The sequence below is a fragment of the Bombina bombina genome, chromosome 11 (genome assembly GCF_027579735.1).
Source record: "Bombina bombina isolate aBomBom1 chromosome 11, aBomBom1.pri, whole genome shotgun sequence".
NCBI lineage: Eukaryota > Metazoa > Chordata > Amphibia > Anura > Bombinatoridae > Bombina > Bombina bombina.
In genome coordinates this window covers 1,111,893-1,128,490 of record NC_069509.1, presented here as the reverse complement: position 1 = coordinate 1,128,490, position 16,598 = coordinate 1,111,893, and the positions used below count along the sequence as shown (strand labels likewise).

Genomic DNA, 16,598 nt, shown 5'->3' with positions numbered 1-16,598 from the left:
ATCAGATGTCACACAGTGTGTATGTGATGCTGGATATCACTCTCTGTGTATAACACACTGTGTGTAACTCAGTATCAGGTAAGTACTTATCAGATGTCACACAGTGTGTATGTGATGCTGGATATCACTCTGTGTATAACACACTGTGTGTAACTCAGTATCAGGTAAGTACTTATCAGATGTCACACAGTGTGTATGTGATGCTGGATATCACTCCTGTGTATAACACACTGTGTGTAACTCAGTATCAGGTAAGTACTTATCAGATGTCACACAGTGTGTATGTGATGCTGGATATCACTCTGTGTATAACACACTGTGTGTAACTCAGTATCAGGTAAGTACTTATCAGATGTCACACAGTGTGTATGTGATGCTGGATATCACTCTGTGTATAACACACTGTGTGTAACTCAGTATCAGGTAAGTACTTATCAGATGTCACACAGTGTGTATGTGATGCTGGATATCACTCTGTGTATAACACACTGTGTGTAACTCAGTATCAGGTAAGTACTTATCAGATGTTACACAGTGTGTATGTGATGCTGGATATCACTCTGTGTATAACACACTGTGTGTAACTCAGTATCAGGTAAGTACTTATCAGATGTCACACAGTGTGTATGTGATGCTGGATATCACTCTGTGTATAACACACTGTGTGTAACTCAGTATCAGGTAAGTACTTATCAGATGTCACACAGTGTGTATGTGATGCTGGATATCACTCTGTGTATAACACACTGTGTGTAACTCAGTATCAGGTAAGTACTTATCAGGTGTCACACAGTGTGTATGTGATGCTGGATATCACTCTGTGTATAACACACTGTGTGTAACGCAGTATCAGGTAAGTACTTATCAGGTGTCACACAGTGTGTATGTGATGCTGGATATCACTCTGTGTATAACACACTGTGTGTAACTCAGTATCAGGTAAGTACTTATCAGATGTCACACAGTGTGTATGTGATGCTGGATATCACTCTGTGTATAACACACTGTGTGTAACTCAGTATCAGGTAAGTACTTATCAGGTGTCACACAGTGTGTATGTGATGCTGGATATCACTCTCTGTGTATAACACACTGTGTGTAACTCAGTATCAGGTAAGTACTTATCAGATGTCACACAGTGTGTATGTGATGCTGGATATCACTCTGTGTATAACACACTGTGTGTAACTCAGTATCAGGTAAGTACTTATCAGATGTCACACAGTGTGTATGTGATGCTGGATATCACTCTCTGTGTATAACACACTGTGTGTAACTCAGTATCAGGGTAAGTACTTATCAGTTGTCACACAGTGTGTATGTGATGCTGGATATCACTCTCTGTGTATAACACACTGTGTGTAACTCAGTATCAGGTAAGTACTTATCAGATGTCACACAGTGTGTATGTGATGCTGGATATCACTCTCTGTGTATAACACACTGTGTGTAACTCAGTATCAGGTAAGTACTTATCAGGTGTCACACAGTGTGTATGTGATGCTGGATATCACTCTCTGTGTATAACACACTGTGTGTAACTCAGTATCAGGTAAGTACTTATCAGATGTCACACAGTGTGTATGTGATGCTGGATATCACTCTCTGTGTATAACACACTGTGTGTAACTCAGTATCAGGTAAGTACTTATCAGATGTCACACAGTGTGTATGTGATGCTGGATATCACTCTCTGTGTATAACACACTGTGTGTAACTCAGTATCAGGTAAGTACTTATCAGATGTCACACAGTGTGTATGTGATGCTGGATATCACTCTCTGTGTATAACACACTGTGTGTAACTCAGTATCAGGTAAGTACTTATCAGATGTCACACAGTGTGTATGTGATGCTGGATATCACTCTCTGTGTATAACACACTGTGTGTAACTCAGTATCAGGTAAGTACTTATCAGATGTCACACAGTGTGTATGTGATGCTGGATATCACTCTGTGTATAACACACTGTGTGTAACTCAGTATCAGGTAAGTACTTATCAGGTGTCACACAGTGTGTATGTGATGCTGGATATCACTCTGTGTATAACACACTGTGTGTAACTCAGTATCAGGTAAGTACTTATCAGGTGTCACACAGTGTGTATGTGATGCTGGATATCACTCTGTGTATAACACACTGTGTGTAACTCAGTATCAGGTAAGTACTTATCAGGTGTCACACAGTGTGTATGTGATGCTGGATATCACTCTGTGTATAACACACTGTGTGTAACTCAGTATCAGGTAAGTACTTATCAGGTGTCACACAGTGTGTATGTGATGCTGGATATCACTCCTGTGTATAACACACTGTGTGTAACTCAGTATCAGGTAAGTACTTATCAGGTGTCACACAGTGTGTATGTGATGCTGGATATCACTCTCTGTGTATAACACACTGTGTGTAACTCAGTATCAGGTAAGTACTTATCAGGTGTCACACAGTGTGTATGTGATGCTGGATATCACTCTGTGTATAACACACTGTGTGTAACTCAGTATCAGGTAAGTGATTATTAGATGTCACACAGTGTGTATGTGATGCTGGATATCACTCTGTGTATAACACACTGTGTGTAACTCAGTATCAGGTAAGTACTTATCAGATGTCACACAGTGTGTATGTGATGCTGGATATCACTCTCTGTGTATAACACACTGTGTGTAACTCAGTATCAGGTAAGTACTTATCAGATGTCACACAGTGTGTATGTGATGCTGGATATCACTCTCTGTGTATAACACACTGTGTGTAACTCAGTATCAGGTAAGTACTTATCAGGTGTCACACAGTGTGTATGTGATGCTGGATATCACTCTCTGTGTATAACACACTGTGTGTAACTCAGTATCAGGTAAGTACTTATCAGATGTCACACAGTGTGTATGTGATGCTGGATATCACTCTGTGTATAACACACTGTGTGTAACTCAGTATCAGGTAAGTACTTATCAGGTGTCACGCAGTGTGTATGTGATGCTGGATATCACTCTGTGTATAACACACTGTGTGTAACTCAGTATCAGGTAAGTACTTATCAGGTGTCACGCAGTGTGTATGTGATGCTGGATATCACTCTCTGTGTATAACACACTGTGTGTAACTCAGTATCAGGTAAGTGATTATTAGATGTCACACAGTGTGTATGTGATGCTGGATATCACTCTGTGTATAACACACTGTGTGTAACTCAGTATCAGGTAAGTACTTATCAGAAGTCACACAGTGTGTATGTGATGCTGGATATCACTCTCTGTGTATAACACACTGTGTGTAACTCAGTATCAGGTAAGTACTTATCAGGTGTCACACAGTGTGTATGTGATGCTGGATATCACTCTGTGTATAACACACTGTGTGTAACTCAGTATCAGGTAAGTACTTATCAGGTGTCACACAGTGTGTATGTGATGCTGGATATCACTCTGTGTATAACACACTGTGTGTAACTCAGTATCAGGTAAGTACTTATCAGGTGTCACACAGTGTGTATGTGATGCTGGATATCACTCTGTGTATAACACACTGTGTGTAACTCAGTATCAGGTAAGTACTTATCAGGTGTCACACAGTGTGTATGTGATGCTGGATATCACTCTCTGTGTATAACACACTGTGTGTAACTCAGTATCAGGTAAGTACTTATCAGGTGTCACACAGTGTGTAAGTGATGCTGGATATCACTCTCTGTGTATAACACACTGTGTGTAACTCAGTATCAGGTAAGTACTTATCAGATGTCACACAGTGTGTATGTGATGCTGGATATCACTCTGTGTATAACACACTGTGTGTAACTCAGTATCAGGTAAGTACTTATCAGATGTCACACAGTGTGTATGTGATGCTGGATATCACTCTCTGTGTATAACACACTGTGTGTAACTCAGTATCAGGTAAGTACTTATCAGATGTCACACAGTGTGTATTTGATGCTGGATATCACTCTGTGTATAACACACTGTGTGTAACTCAGTATCAGGTAAGTACTTATCAGGTGTCACACAGTGTGTATGTGATGCTGGATATCACTCTGTGTATAACACACTGTGTGTAACTCAGTATCAGGTAAGTACTTATCAGATGTCACACAGTGTGTATGTGATGCTGGATATCACTCTCTGTGTATAACACACTGTGTGTAACTCAGTATCAGGTAAGTACTTATCAGGTGTCACACAGTGTGTATGTGATGCTGGATATCACTCTGTGTATAACACACTGTGTGTAACTCAGTATCAGGTAAGTACTTATCAGGTGTCACACAGTGTGTATGTGATGCTGGATATCACTCTGTGTATAACACACTGTGTGTAACTCAGTATCAGGTAAGTACTTATCAGATGTCACACAGTGTGTATGTGATGCTGGATATCACTCTGTGTATAACACACTGTGTGTAACTCAGTATCAGGTAAGTACTTATCAGGTGTCACACAGTGTGTATGTGATGCTGGATATCACTATGTGTATAACACACTGTGTGTAACTCAGTATCAGGTAAGTACTTATCAGGTGTCACACAGTGTGTATGTGATGCTGGATATCACTCTCTGTGTATAACACACTGTGTGTAACTCAGTATCAGGTAAGTACTTATCAGATGTCACACAGTGTGTATGTGATGCTGGATATCACTCTGTGTATAACACACTGTGTGTAACTCAGTATCAGGTAAGTACTTATCAGATGTCACACAGTGTGTATGTGATGCTGGATATCACTCTCTGTGTATAACACACTGTGTGTAACTCAGTATCAGGTAAGTACTTATCAGGTGTCACACAGTGTGTATGTGATGCTGGATATCACTCTCTGTGTATAACACACTGTGTGTAACTCAGTATCAGGTAAGTACTTATCAGGTGTCACACAGTGTGTATGTGATGCTGGATATCACTCTGTGTATAACACACTGTGTGTAACTCAGTATCAGGTAAGTACTTATCAGGTGTCACACAGTGTGTATGTGATGCTGGATATCACTCTGTGTATAACACACTGTGTGTAACTCAGTATCAGGTAAGTACTTATCAGGTGTCACACAGTGTGTATGTGATGCTGGATATCACTCTCTGTGTATAACACACTGTGTGTAACTCAGTATCAGGTAAGTACTTATCAGGTGTCACACAGTGTGTATGTGATGCTGGATATCACTCTCTGTGTATAACACACTGTGTGTAACTCAGTATCAGGTAAGTACTTATCAGAAGTCACACAGTGTGTATGTGATGCTGGATATCACTCTCTGTGTATAACACACTGTGTGTAACTCAGTATCAGGTAAGTACTTATCAGATGTCACACAGTGTGTATGTGATGCTGGATATCACTCTGTGTATAACACACTGTGTGTAACTCAGTATCAGGTAAGTACTTATCAGATGTCACACAGTGTGTATGTGATGCTGGATATCACTCTGTGTATAACACACTGTGTGTAACTCAGTATCAGGTAAGTACTTATCAGGTGTCACACAGTGTGTATGTGATGCTGGATATCACTCTCTGTGTATAACACACTGTGTGTAACTCAGTATCAGGTAAGTACTTATCAGGTGTCACACAGTGTGTATGTGATGCTGGATATCACTCTGTGTATAACACACTGTGTGTAACTCAGTATCAGGTAAGTACTTATCAGGTGTCACACAGTGTGTATGTGATGCTGGATATCACTCTGTGTATAACACACTGTGTGTAACTCAGTATCAGGTAAGTACTTATCAGGTGTCACACAGTGTGTATGTGATGCTGGATATCACTCTCTGTGTATAACACACTGTGTGTAACTCAGTATCAGGTAAGTACTTATCAGATGTCACACAGTGTGTATGTGATGCTGGATATCACTCTCTGTGTATAACACACTGTGTGTAACTCAGTATCAGGTAAGTACTTATCAGAAGTCACACAGTGTGTATGTGATGCTGGATATCACTCTGTGTATAACACACTGTGTGTAACTCAGTATCAGGTAAGTACTTATCAGATGTCACACAGTGTGTATGTGATGCTGGATATCACTCTCTGTGTATAACACACTGTGTGTAACTCAGTATCAGGTAAGTACTTATCAGATGTCACACAGTGTGTATGTGATGCTGGATATCACTCTGTGTATAACACACTGTGTGTAACTCAGTATCAGGTAAGTACTTATCAGGTGTCACACAGTGTGTATGTGATGCTGGATATCACTCTGTGTATAACACACTGTGTGTAACTCAGTATCAGGTAAGTACTTATCAGATGTCACACAGTGTGTATGTGATGCTGGATATCACTCTCTGTGTATAACACACTGTGTGTAACTCAGTATCAGGTAAGTACTTATCAGATGTCACACAGTGTGTATGTGATGCTGGATATCACTCTGTGTATAACACACTGTGTGTAACTCAGTATCAGGTAAGTACTTATCAGGTGTCACACAGTGTGTATGTGATGCTGGATATCACTCTGTGTATAACACACTGTGTGTAACTCAGTATCAGGTAAGTACTTATCAGATGTCATACAGTGTGTATGTGATGCTGGATATCACTCTGTGTATAACACACTGTGTGTAACTCAGTATCAGGTAAGTACTTATCAGATGTCACACAGTGTGTATGTGATGCTGGATATCACTCTGTGTATAACACACTGTGTGTAACTCAGTATCAGGTAAGTACTTATCAGATGTCACACAGTGTGTATGTGATGCTGGATATCACTCTGTGTATAACACACTGTGTGTAACTCAGTATCAGGTAAGTACTTATCAGATGTCACACAGTGTGTATGTGATGCTGGATATCACTCTCTGTGTATAACACACTGTGTGTAACTCAGTATCAGGTAAGTGATTATTAGATGTCACACAGTGTGTATGTGATGCTGGATATCACTCTGTGTATAACACACTGTGTGTAACTCAGTATCAGGTAAGTACTTATCAGATGTCATACAGTGTGTATGTGATGCTGGATATCACTCTCTGTGTATAACACACTGTGTGTAACTCAGTATCAGGTAAGTACTTATCAGGTGTCACACAGTGTGTATGTGATGCTGGATATCACACTCTGTGTATAACACACTGTGTGTAACTCAGTATCAGGTAAGTACTTATCAGATGTCACACAGTGTGTATGTGATGCTGGATATCACTCTGTGTATAACACACTGTGTGTAACTCAGTATCAGGTAAGTACTTATCAGATGTCACACAGTGTGTATGTGATGCTGGATATCACTCTGTGTATAACACACTGTGTGTAACTCAGTATCAGGTAAGTACTTATCAGATGTCACACAGTGTGTATGTGATGCTGGATATAACTCTCTGTGTATAACACACTGTGTGTAACTCAGTATCAGGTAAGTACTTATCAGATGTCACACAGTGTGTATGTGATGCTGGATATCACTCTCTGTGTATAACACACTGTGTGTAACTCAGTATCAGGTAAGTACTTATCAGGTGTCACACAGTGTGTATGTGATGCTGGATATCACTCTGTGTATAACCACTGTGTGTAACTCAGTATCAGGTAAGTACTTATCAGGTGTCACACAGTGTGTATGTGATGCTGGATATCACTCTGTGTATAACACACTGTGTGTAACTCAGTATCAGGTAAGTACTTATCAGGTGTCACACAGTGTGTATGTGATGCTGGATATCACTCTGTGTATAACACTGTGTGTAACTCAGTATCAGGTAAGTACTTATCAGGTGTCACGCAGTGTGTATGTGATGCTGGATATCACTCTGTGTATAACACTGTGTGTAACTCAGTATCAGGTAAGTACTTATCAGGTGTCACACAGTGTGTATGTGATGCTGGATATCACTCTGTGTATAACACACTGTGTGTAACTCAGTATCAGGTAAGTACTTATCAGGTGTCACACAGTGTGTATGTGATGCTGGATATCACTCTGTGTATAACACACTGTGTGTAACTCAGTATCAGGTAAGTACTTATCAGGTGTCACACAGTGTGTATGTGATGCTGGATATCACTCTCTGTGTATAACACACTGTGTGTAACTCAGTATCAGGTAAGTGATTATTAGATGTCACACAGTGTGTATGTGATGCTGGATATCACTCTGTGTATAACACACTGTGTGTAACTCAGTATCAGGTAAGTACTTATCAGTTGTCACACAGTGTGTATGTGATGCTGGATATCACTCTCTGTGTATAACACACTGTGTGTAACTCAGTATCGGGTAAGTACTTATCAGATGGCACACAGTGTGTATGTGATGCTGGATATCACTCTCTGTGTATAACACACTGTGTGTAACTCAGTATCAGGTAAGTACTTATCAGGTGTCACACAGTGTGTATGTGATGCTGGATATCACTCTCTGTGTATAACACACTGTGTGTAACTCAGTATCAGGTAAGTACTTATCAGATGTCACACAGTGTGTATGTGATGCTGGATATCACTCTGTGTATAACACACTGTGTGTAACTCAGTATCAGGTAAGTACTTATCAGGTGTCACGCAGTGTGTATGTGATGCTGGATATCACTCTGTGTATAACACACTGTGTGTAACTCAGTATCAGGTAAGTACTTATCAGGTGTCACGCAGTGTGTATGTGATGCTGGATATCACTCTCTGTGTATAACACACTGTGTGTAACTCAGTATCAGGTAAGTGATTATTAGATGTCACACAGTGTGTATGTGATGCTGGATATCACTCTGTGTATAACACACTGTGTGTAACTCAGTATCAGGTAAGTACTTATCAGAAGTCACACAGTGTGTATGTGATGCTGGATATCACTCTCTGTGTATAACACACTGTGTGTAACTCAGTATCAGGTAAGTACTTATCAGGTGTCACACAGTGTGTATGTGATGCTGGATATCACTCTGTGTATAACACTGTGTGTAACTCAGTATCAGGTAAGTACTTATCAGGTGTCACACAGTGTGTATGTGATGCTGGATATCACTCTGTGTATAACACACTGTGTGTAACTCAGTATCAGGTAAGTACTTATCAGGTGTCACACAGTGTGTATGTGATGCTGGATATCACTCTGTGTATAACACACTGTGTGTAACTCAGTATCAGGTAAGTACTTATCAGGTGTCACACAGTGTGTATGTGATGCTGGATATCACTCTCTGTGTATAACACACTGTGTGTAACTCAGTATCAGGTAAGTACTTATCAGGTGTCACACATTTGTACGTGATGCTGGATATCACTCTCTGTGTATAACACACTGTGTGTAACTCAGTATCAGGTAAGTACTTATCAGAAGTCACACAGTGTGTATGTGATGTTGGATATCACTCTGTGTATAACACACTGTGTGTAACTCAGTATCAGGTAAGTACTTATCAGATGTCATACAGTGTGTATGTGATGCTGGATATCACTCTCTGTTTATAACACACTGTGTGTAACTCAGTATCAGGTAAGTACTTATCAGATGTCACACAGTGTGTATTTGATGCTGGATATCACTCTGTGTATAACACACTGTGTGTAACTCAGTATCAGGTAAGTACTTATCAGGTGTCACACAGTGTGTATGTGATGCTGGATATCACTATGTGTATAACACACTGTGTGTAACTCAGTATCAGGTAAGTACTTATCAGAAGTCACACAGTGTGTATGTGATGCTGGATATCACTCTCTGTGTATAACACACTGTGTGTAACTCAGTATCAGGTAAGTACTTATCAGGTGTCACACAGTGTGTATGTGATGCTGGATATCACTCTGTGTATAACACACTGTGTGTAACTCAGTATCAGGTAAGTACTTATCAGGTGTCACACAGTGTGTATGTGATGCTGGATATCACTCTGTGTATAACACACTGTGTGTAACTCAGTATCAGGTAAGTACTTATCAGATGTCACACAGTGTGTATGTGATGCTGGATATCACTCTGTGTATAACACACTGTGTGTAACTCAGTATCAGGTAAGTACTTATCAGGTGTCACGCAGTGTGTATGTGATGCTGGATATCACTCTGTGTATAACACACTGTGTGTAACTCAGTATCAGGTAAGTACTTATCAGGTGTCACGCAGTGTGTATGTGATGCTGGATATCACTCTGTGTATAACACACTGTGTGTAACTCAGTATCAGGTAAGTACTTATCAGGTGTCACGCAGTGTGTATGTGATGCTGGATATCACTCTCTGTGTATAACACACTGTGTGTAACTCAGTATCAGGTAAGTGATTATTAGATGTCACACAGTGTGTATGTGATGCTGGATATCACTCTGTGTATAACACACTGTGTGTAACTCAGTATCAGGTAAGTACTTATCAGAAGTCACACAGTGTGTATGTGATGCTGGATATCACTCTCTGTGTATAACACACTGTGTGTAACTCAGTATCAGGTAAGTACTTATCAGGTGTCACACAGTGTGTATGTGATGCTGGATATCACTCTCTGTGTATAACACACTGTGTGTAACTCAGTATCAGGTAAGTACTTATCAGGTGTCACACAGTTTGTATGTGATGCTGGATATCACTCTGTGTATAACACACTGTGTGTAACTCAGTATCAGGTAAGTACTTATCAGGTGTCACACAGTGTGTATGTGATGCTGGATATCACTCTGTGTATAACACACTGTGTGTAACTCAGTATCAGGTAAGTACTTATCAGGTGTCACACAGTGTGTATGTGATGCTGGATATCACTCTCTGTGTATAACACACTGTGTGTAACTCAGTATCAGGTAAGTACTTATCAGGTGTCACACAGTTTGTATGTGATGCTGGATATCACTCTCTGTGTATAACACACTGTGTGTAACTCAGTATCAGGTAAGTACTTATCAGAAGTCACACAGTGTGTATGTGATGTTGGATATCACTCTGTGTATAACACACTGTGCGTAACTCAGTATCAGGTAAGTACTTATCAGATGTCATACAGTGTGTATGTGATGCTGGATATCACTCTGTGTATAACACACTGTGCGTAACTCAGTATCAGGTAAGTACTTATCAGATGTCATACAGTGTGTATGTGATGCTGGATATCACTCTGTGTATAACACACTGTGTGTAACTCAGTATCAGGTAAGTACTTATCAGGTGTCACACAGTGTGTATGTGATGCTGGATATCACTCTCTGTGTATAACACACTGTGTGTAACTCAGTATCAGGTAAGTACTTATCAGGTGTCACACAGTGTGTATGTGATGCTGGATATCACTCTGTGTATAACACACTGTGTGTAACTCAGTATCAGGTAAGTACTTATCAGGTGTCACACAGTGTGTATGTGATGCTGGATATCACTCTGTGTATAACACACTGTGTGTAACTCAGTATCAGGTAAGTACTTATCAGGTGTCACACAGTGTGTATGTGATGCTGGATATCACTCTCTGTGTATAACACACTGTGTGTAACTCAGTATCAGGTAAGTACTTATCAGGTGTCACACAGTTTGTATGTGATGCTGGATATCACTCTCTGTGTATAACACACTGTGTGTAACTCAGTATCAGGTAAGTACTTATCAGAAGTCACACAGTGTGTATGTGATGTTGGATATCACTCTGTGTATAACACACTGTGCGTAACTCAGTATCAGGTAAGTACTTATCAGATGTCATACAGTGTGTATGTGATGCTGGATATCACTCTCTGTGTATAACACACTGTGTGTAACTCAGTATCAGGTAAGTACTTATCAGATGTCACACAGTGTGTATTTGATGCTGGATATCACTCTGTGTATAACACACTGTGTGTAACTCAGTATCAGGTAAGTACTTATCAGGTGTCACACAGTGTGTATGTGATGCTGGATATCACTCTGTGTATAACACACTGTGTGTAACTCAGTATCAGGTAAGTACTTATCAGATGTCACACAGTGTGTATGTGATGCTGGATATCACTCTCTGTGTATAACACACTGTGTGTAACTCAGTATCAGGTAAGTACTTATCAGATGTCACACAGTGTGTATTTGATGCTGGATATCACTCTGTGTATAACACACTGTGTGTAACTCAGTATCAGGTAAGTACTTATCAGGTGTCACACAGTGTGTATGTGATGCTGGATATCACTCTGTGTATAACACACTGTGTGTAACTCAGTATCAGGTCAGTACTTATAAGATGTCATACAGTGTGTATGTGATGCTGGATATCACTCTGTGTATAACACACTGTGTGTAACTCAGTATCAGGTAAGTACTTATAAGATGTCATACAGTGTGTATGTGATGCTGGATATCACTCTCTGTGTATAACACACTGTGTGTAACTCAGTATCAGGTAAGTACTTATCAGATGTCACACAGTGTGTATGTGATGCTGGATATCACTCTGTGTATAACACTGTGTGTAACTCAGTATCAGGTAAGTACTTATCAGATGGCACACAGTGTGTATGTGATGCTGGATATCACTCTCTGTGTATAACACACTGTGTGTAACTCAGTATCAGGTAAGTGATTATTAGATGTCACACAGTGTGTATGTGATGCTGGATATCACTCTGTGTATAACACACTGTGTGTAACTCAGTATCAGGTAAGTACTTATCAGGTGTCATACAGTGTGTATGTGATGCTGGATATCACTCTCTGTGTATAACACACTGTGTGTAACTCAGTATCAGGTAAGTACTTATCAGGTGTCACGCAGTGTGTATGTGATGCTGGATATCACACTCTGTGTATAACACACTGTGTGTAACTCAGTATCAGGTAAGTACTTATCAGATGTCACACAGTTTGTATGTGATGCTGGATATCACTCTGTGTATAACACATTGTGTGTAACTAAGTATAAGGTAAGTACTTATCAGATGTCACACAGTGTGTATGTGATGCTGGATATCACTCTGTGTATAACACACTGTGTGTAACTCAGTATCAGGTAAGTACTTATCAGATGTCACACAGTGTGTATGTGATGCTGGATATAACTCTCTGTGTATAACACACTGTGTGTAACTCAGTATCAGGTAAGTACTTATCAGATGTCACACAGTGTGTATGTGATGCTGGATATCACTCTCTGTGTATAACACACTGTGTGTAACTCAGTATCAGGTAAGTACTTATCAGGTGTCACACAGTGTGTATGTGATGCTGGATATCACTCTGTGTATAACACTGTGTGTAACTCAGTATCAGGTAAGTACTTATCAGGTGTCACACAGTGTGTATGTGATGCTGGATATCACTCTCTGTGTATAACACACTGTGTGTAACTCAGTATCAGGTAAGTTCTTATCAGATGTCACACAGTGTGTATGTGATGCTGGATATCACTCTCTGTGTATAACACACTGTGTGTAACTCAGTATCAGGTAAGTACTTATCAGATGTCACACAGTGTGTATGTGATGCTGGATATCACTCTGTGTATAACACACTGTGTGTAACTCAGTATCAGGTCAGTACTTATCAGATGGCACACAGTGTGTATGTGATGCTGGATATCACTCTGTGTATAACACACTGTGTGTAACTCAGTATCAGGTAAGTACTTATCAGGTGTCACACAGTGTGTATGTGATGCTGGATATCACTCTGTGTATAACACACTGTGTGTAACTCAGTATCAGGTAAGTACTTATCAGGTGTCACACAGTGTGTATGTGATGCTGGATATCACTCTGTGTATAACACTGTGTGTAACTCAGTATCAGGTAAGTACTTATCAGATGTCACACAGTGTGTATGTGATGCTGGATATCACTCTGTGTATAACACACTGTGTGTAACTCAGTATCAGGTAAGTTCTTATCAGATGTCACACAGTGTGTATGTGATGCTGGATATCACTCTGTGTATAACACACTGTGTGTAACTCAGTATCAGGTAAGTACTTATCAGGTGTCACACAGTTTGTATGTGATGCTGGATATCACTCTGTGTATAACACACTGTGTGTAACTCAGTATCAGGTAAGTACTTATCAGATGTCACACAGTGTGTATGTGATGCTGGATATCACTCTCTGTGTATAACACACTGTGTGTAACTCAGTATCAGGTAAGTACTTATCAGATGTCATACAGTGTGTATGTGATGCTGGATATCACTCTCTGTGTATAACACACTGTGTGTAACTAAGTATAAGGTAAGTACTTATCAGATGTCATACAGTGTGTATGTGATGCTGGATATCACTCTCTGTGTATAACACACTGTGTGTAACTAAGTATAAGGTAAGTACTTATCAGATGTCACACAGTGTGTATGTGATGCTGGATATCACTCTGTGTATAACACACTGTGTGTAACTCAGTATCAGGTAAGTACTTATCAGATGTCACACAGTGTGTATGTGATGCTGGATATCACTCTGTGTATAACACACTGTGTGTAACTCAGTATCAGGTAAGTACTTATCAGGTGTCACACAGTGTGTATGTGATGCTGGATATCACTCTCTGTGTATAACACACTGTGTGTAACTCAGTATCAGGTAAGTACTTATCAGATGTCACACAGTGTGTATGTGATGCTGGATATCACTCTCTGTGTATAACACACTGTGTGTAACTCAGTATCGGGTAAGTACTTATCAGGTGTCACACAGTGTGTATGTGATGCTGGATATCACTCTGTGTATAACACACTGTGTGTAACTCAGTATCAGGTAAGTACTTATCAGATGTCACACAGTGTGTATGTGATGCTGGATATCACTCTCTGTGTATAACACACTGTGTGTAACTCAGTATCAGGTAAGTACTTATCAGATGGCACACAGTGTGTATGTGATGCTGGATATCACTCTCTGTGTATAACACACTGTGTGTAACTCAGTATCAGGTAAGTTCTTATCAGATGTCACACAGTGTAGTGCGGCACCAGGTAAGTGTAATTCTCTCTGCCCTGAGGGCGTGTTGCGAGTGCCCTTGCCTCAGGTGAGTATGTACGTAAATAGAAGGGTTGTGCTATGTGTAAACTGTCAGACGTATATAAATACACAGAGCATGGGAGAATATTACTGACCTCACCGTGAGCTTACAACAATTTATACTGAGCAGCAGGTAGGTTCACCTGTGTAATAGCTGTGTGGATCAGTTGTGTATTGTGATCAATATTCTATAAAATGCAAAACTTATATTCTGTTTATCCTGTGAAAGTGTGCGTAAACTGTATCTGTGTACTGTGCATAAACTGTATCTGTGTACTGTGCGTAAACTGTGTCTGTGTACTGTGACTGTGTGTAGACTGTGTCTGTGTACTGTGACTGTGTGTAAACTGTATCTGTGTACTGTGTACTGTGCGTAAACTGTGTCTGTGTACTGTGACTGTGTGTAAACTGTGTCTGTGTACTGTGACTGTGTGTAAACTGTATCTGTGTACTGTGACTGTGTGTAAACTGTATCTGTGTACTGTGACTGTGTGTAAACTGTATCTGTGTACTGTAACTGTGTGTAAACTGTGACTGTGTGTAAACTGTATCTGTGTACTGTGACTGTGTGTAAACTGTATCTGTGTACTGTGACTGTGTGTAAACTGTCTCTGTGTACTGTGACTGTGCGTAAACTGTATCTGTGTACTGTGCATAAACTGTATCTGTGTACTGTGCGTAAACTGTGTCTGTGTACTGTGACTGTGTGTAGACTGTGTCTGTGTACTGTGACTGTGTGTAAACTGTATCTGTGTACTGTGTACTGTGCGTAAACTGTGTCTGTGTACTGTGACTGTGTGTAAACTGTATCTGTGTACTGTGACTGTGTGTAAACTGTATCTGTGTACTGTGACTGTGTGTAAACTGTATCTGTGTACTGTGACTGTGTGTAAACTGTATCTGTGTACTGTGACTGTGTGTAAACTGTGACTGTGTGTAAACTGTATCTGTGTACTGTGACTGTGTGTAAACTGTATCTGTGTACTGTGACTGTGTGTAAACTGTATCTGTGTACTGTGACTGTGTGTAAACTGTATCTGTGTACTGTAACTGTGTGTAAACTGTGACTGTGTGTAAACTGTATCTGTGTACTGTGACTGTGTGTAAACTGTATCTGTGTACTGTGACTGTGTGTAAACTGTCTCTGTGTACTGTGACTGTGCGTAAACTGTATCTGTGTACTGTGACTGTGCGTAAACTGTGTCTGTGTACTGTGACTGTGCGTAAACTGTGTCTGTGTACTGTGATTGTGCATAAACTGTGTCTGTGTACTGTGCGTAAACTGTATCTGTGTACTGTGTGTAAACTGTATCTGTGTACTGTGACTGTGCGTAAACTGTAGCTGTGTACTGTGACTATGCGTAAACTGTATCTGTGTACTGTGTGTAAACTGTATCTGTGTGACTGTGCGTAAACTGTGTCTGTGTACTGTGCGTAAACTGTGTCTGTGTACTGTGACTGTGCGTAAACTGTATCTGTGTACTGTGTGTAAACTGTATCTGTGTACTGTGACTGTGCGTAAACTGTGTCTGTGTACTGTGCATAAACTGTCTCTGTGTACTGTGTACTGTGCGTAAGCTGTCTCTGTGTACTGTGACTGTGCATAAACTGTGTCTGTGTACTGTGAGTAAACTGTATCTGTGTACTGTGTACTGTACGTAAACTGTATCTGTGTTCTGTGAC

General features: G+C 40.2%; 1 protein-coding gene across 1 annotated transcript in view; it reads left to right on the top strand.

The window, feature by feature from the left end:
• The first annotated feature begins 15,020 nt into the window (after positions 1–15,020).
• LOC128641952 (carbonic anhydrase 4-like) overlaps positions 15,021–16,598 on the top strand; it is a 241,488-nt gene continuing 239,910 nt past the window's right edge. The window contains exon 1 of the mRNA XM_053694553.1: positions 15,021–15,048. The gene's annotated coding sequence lies outside the window, so the exon portion shown is untranslated. The remainder of the gene's footprint in view (positions 15,049–16,598) is intronic.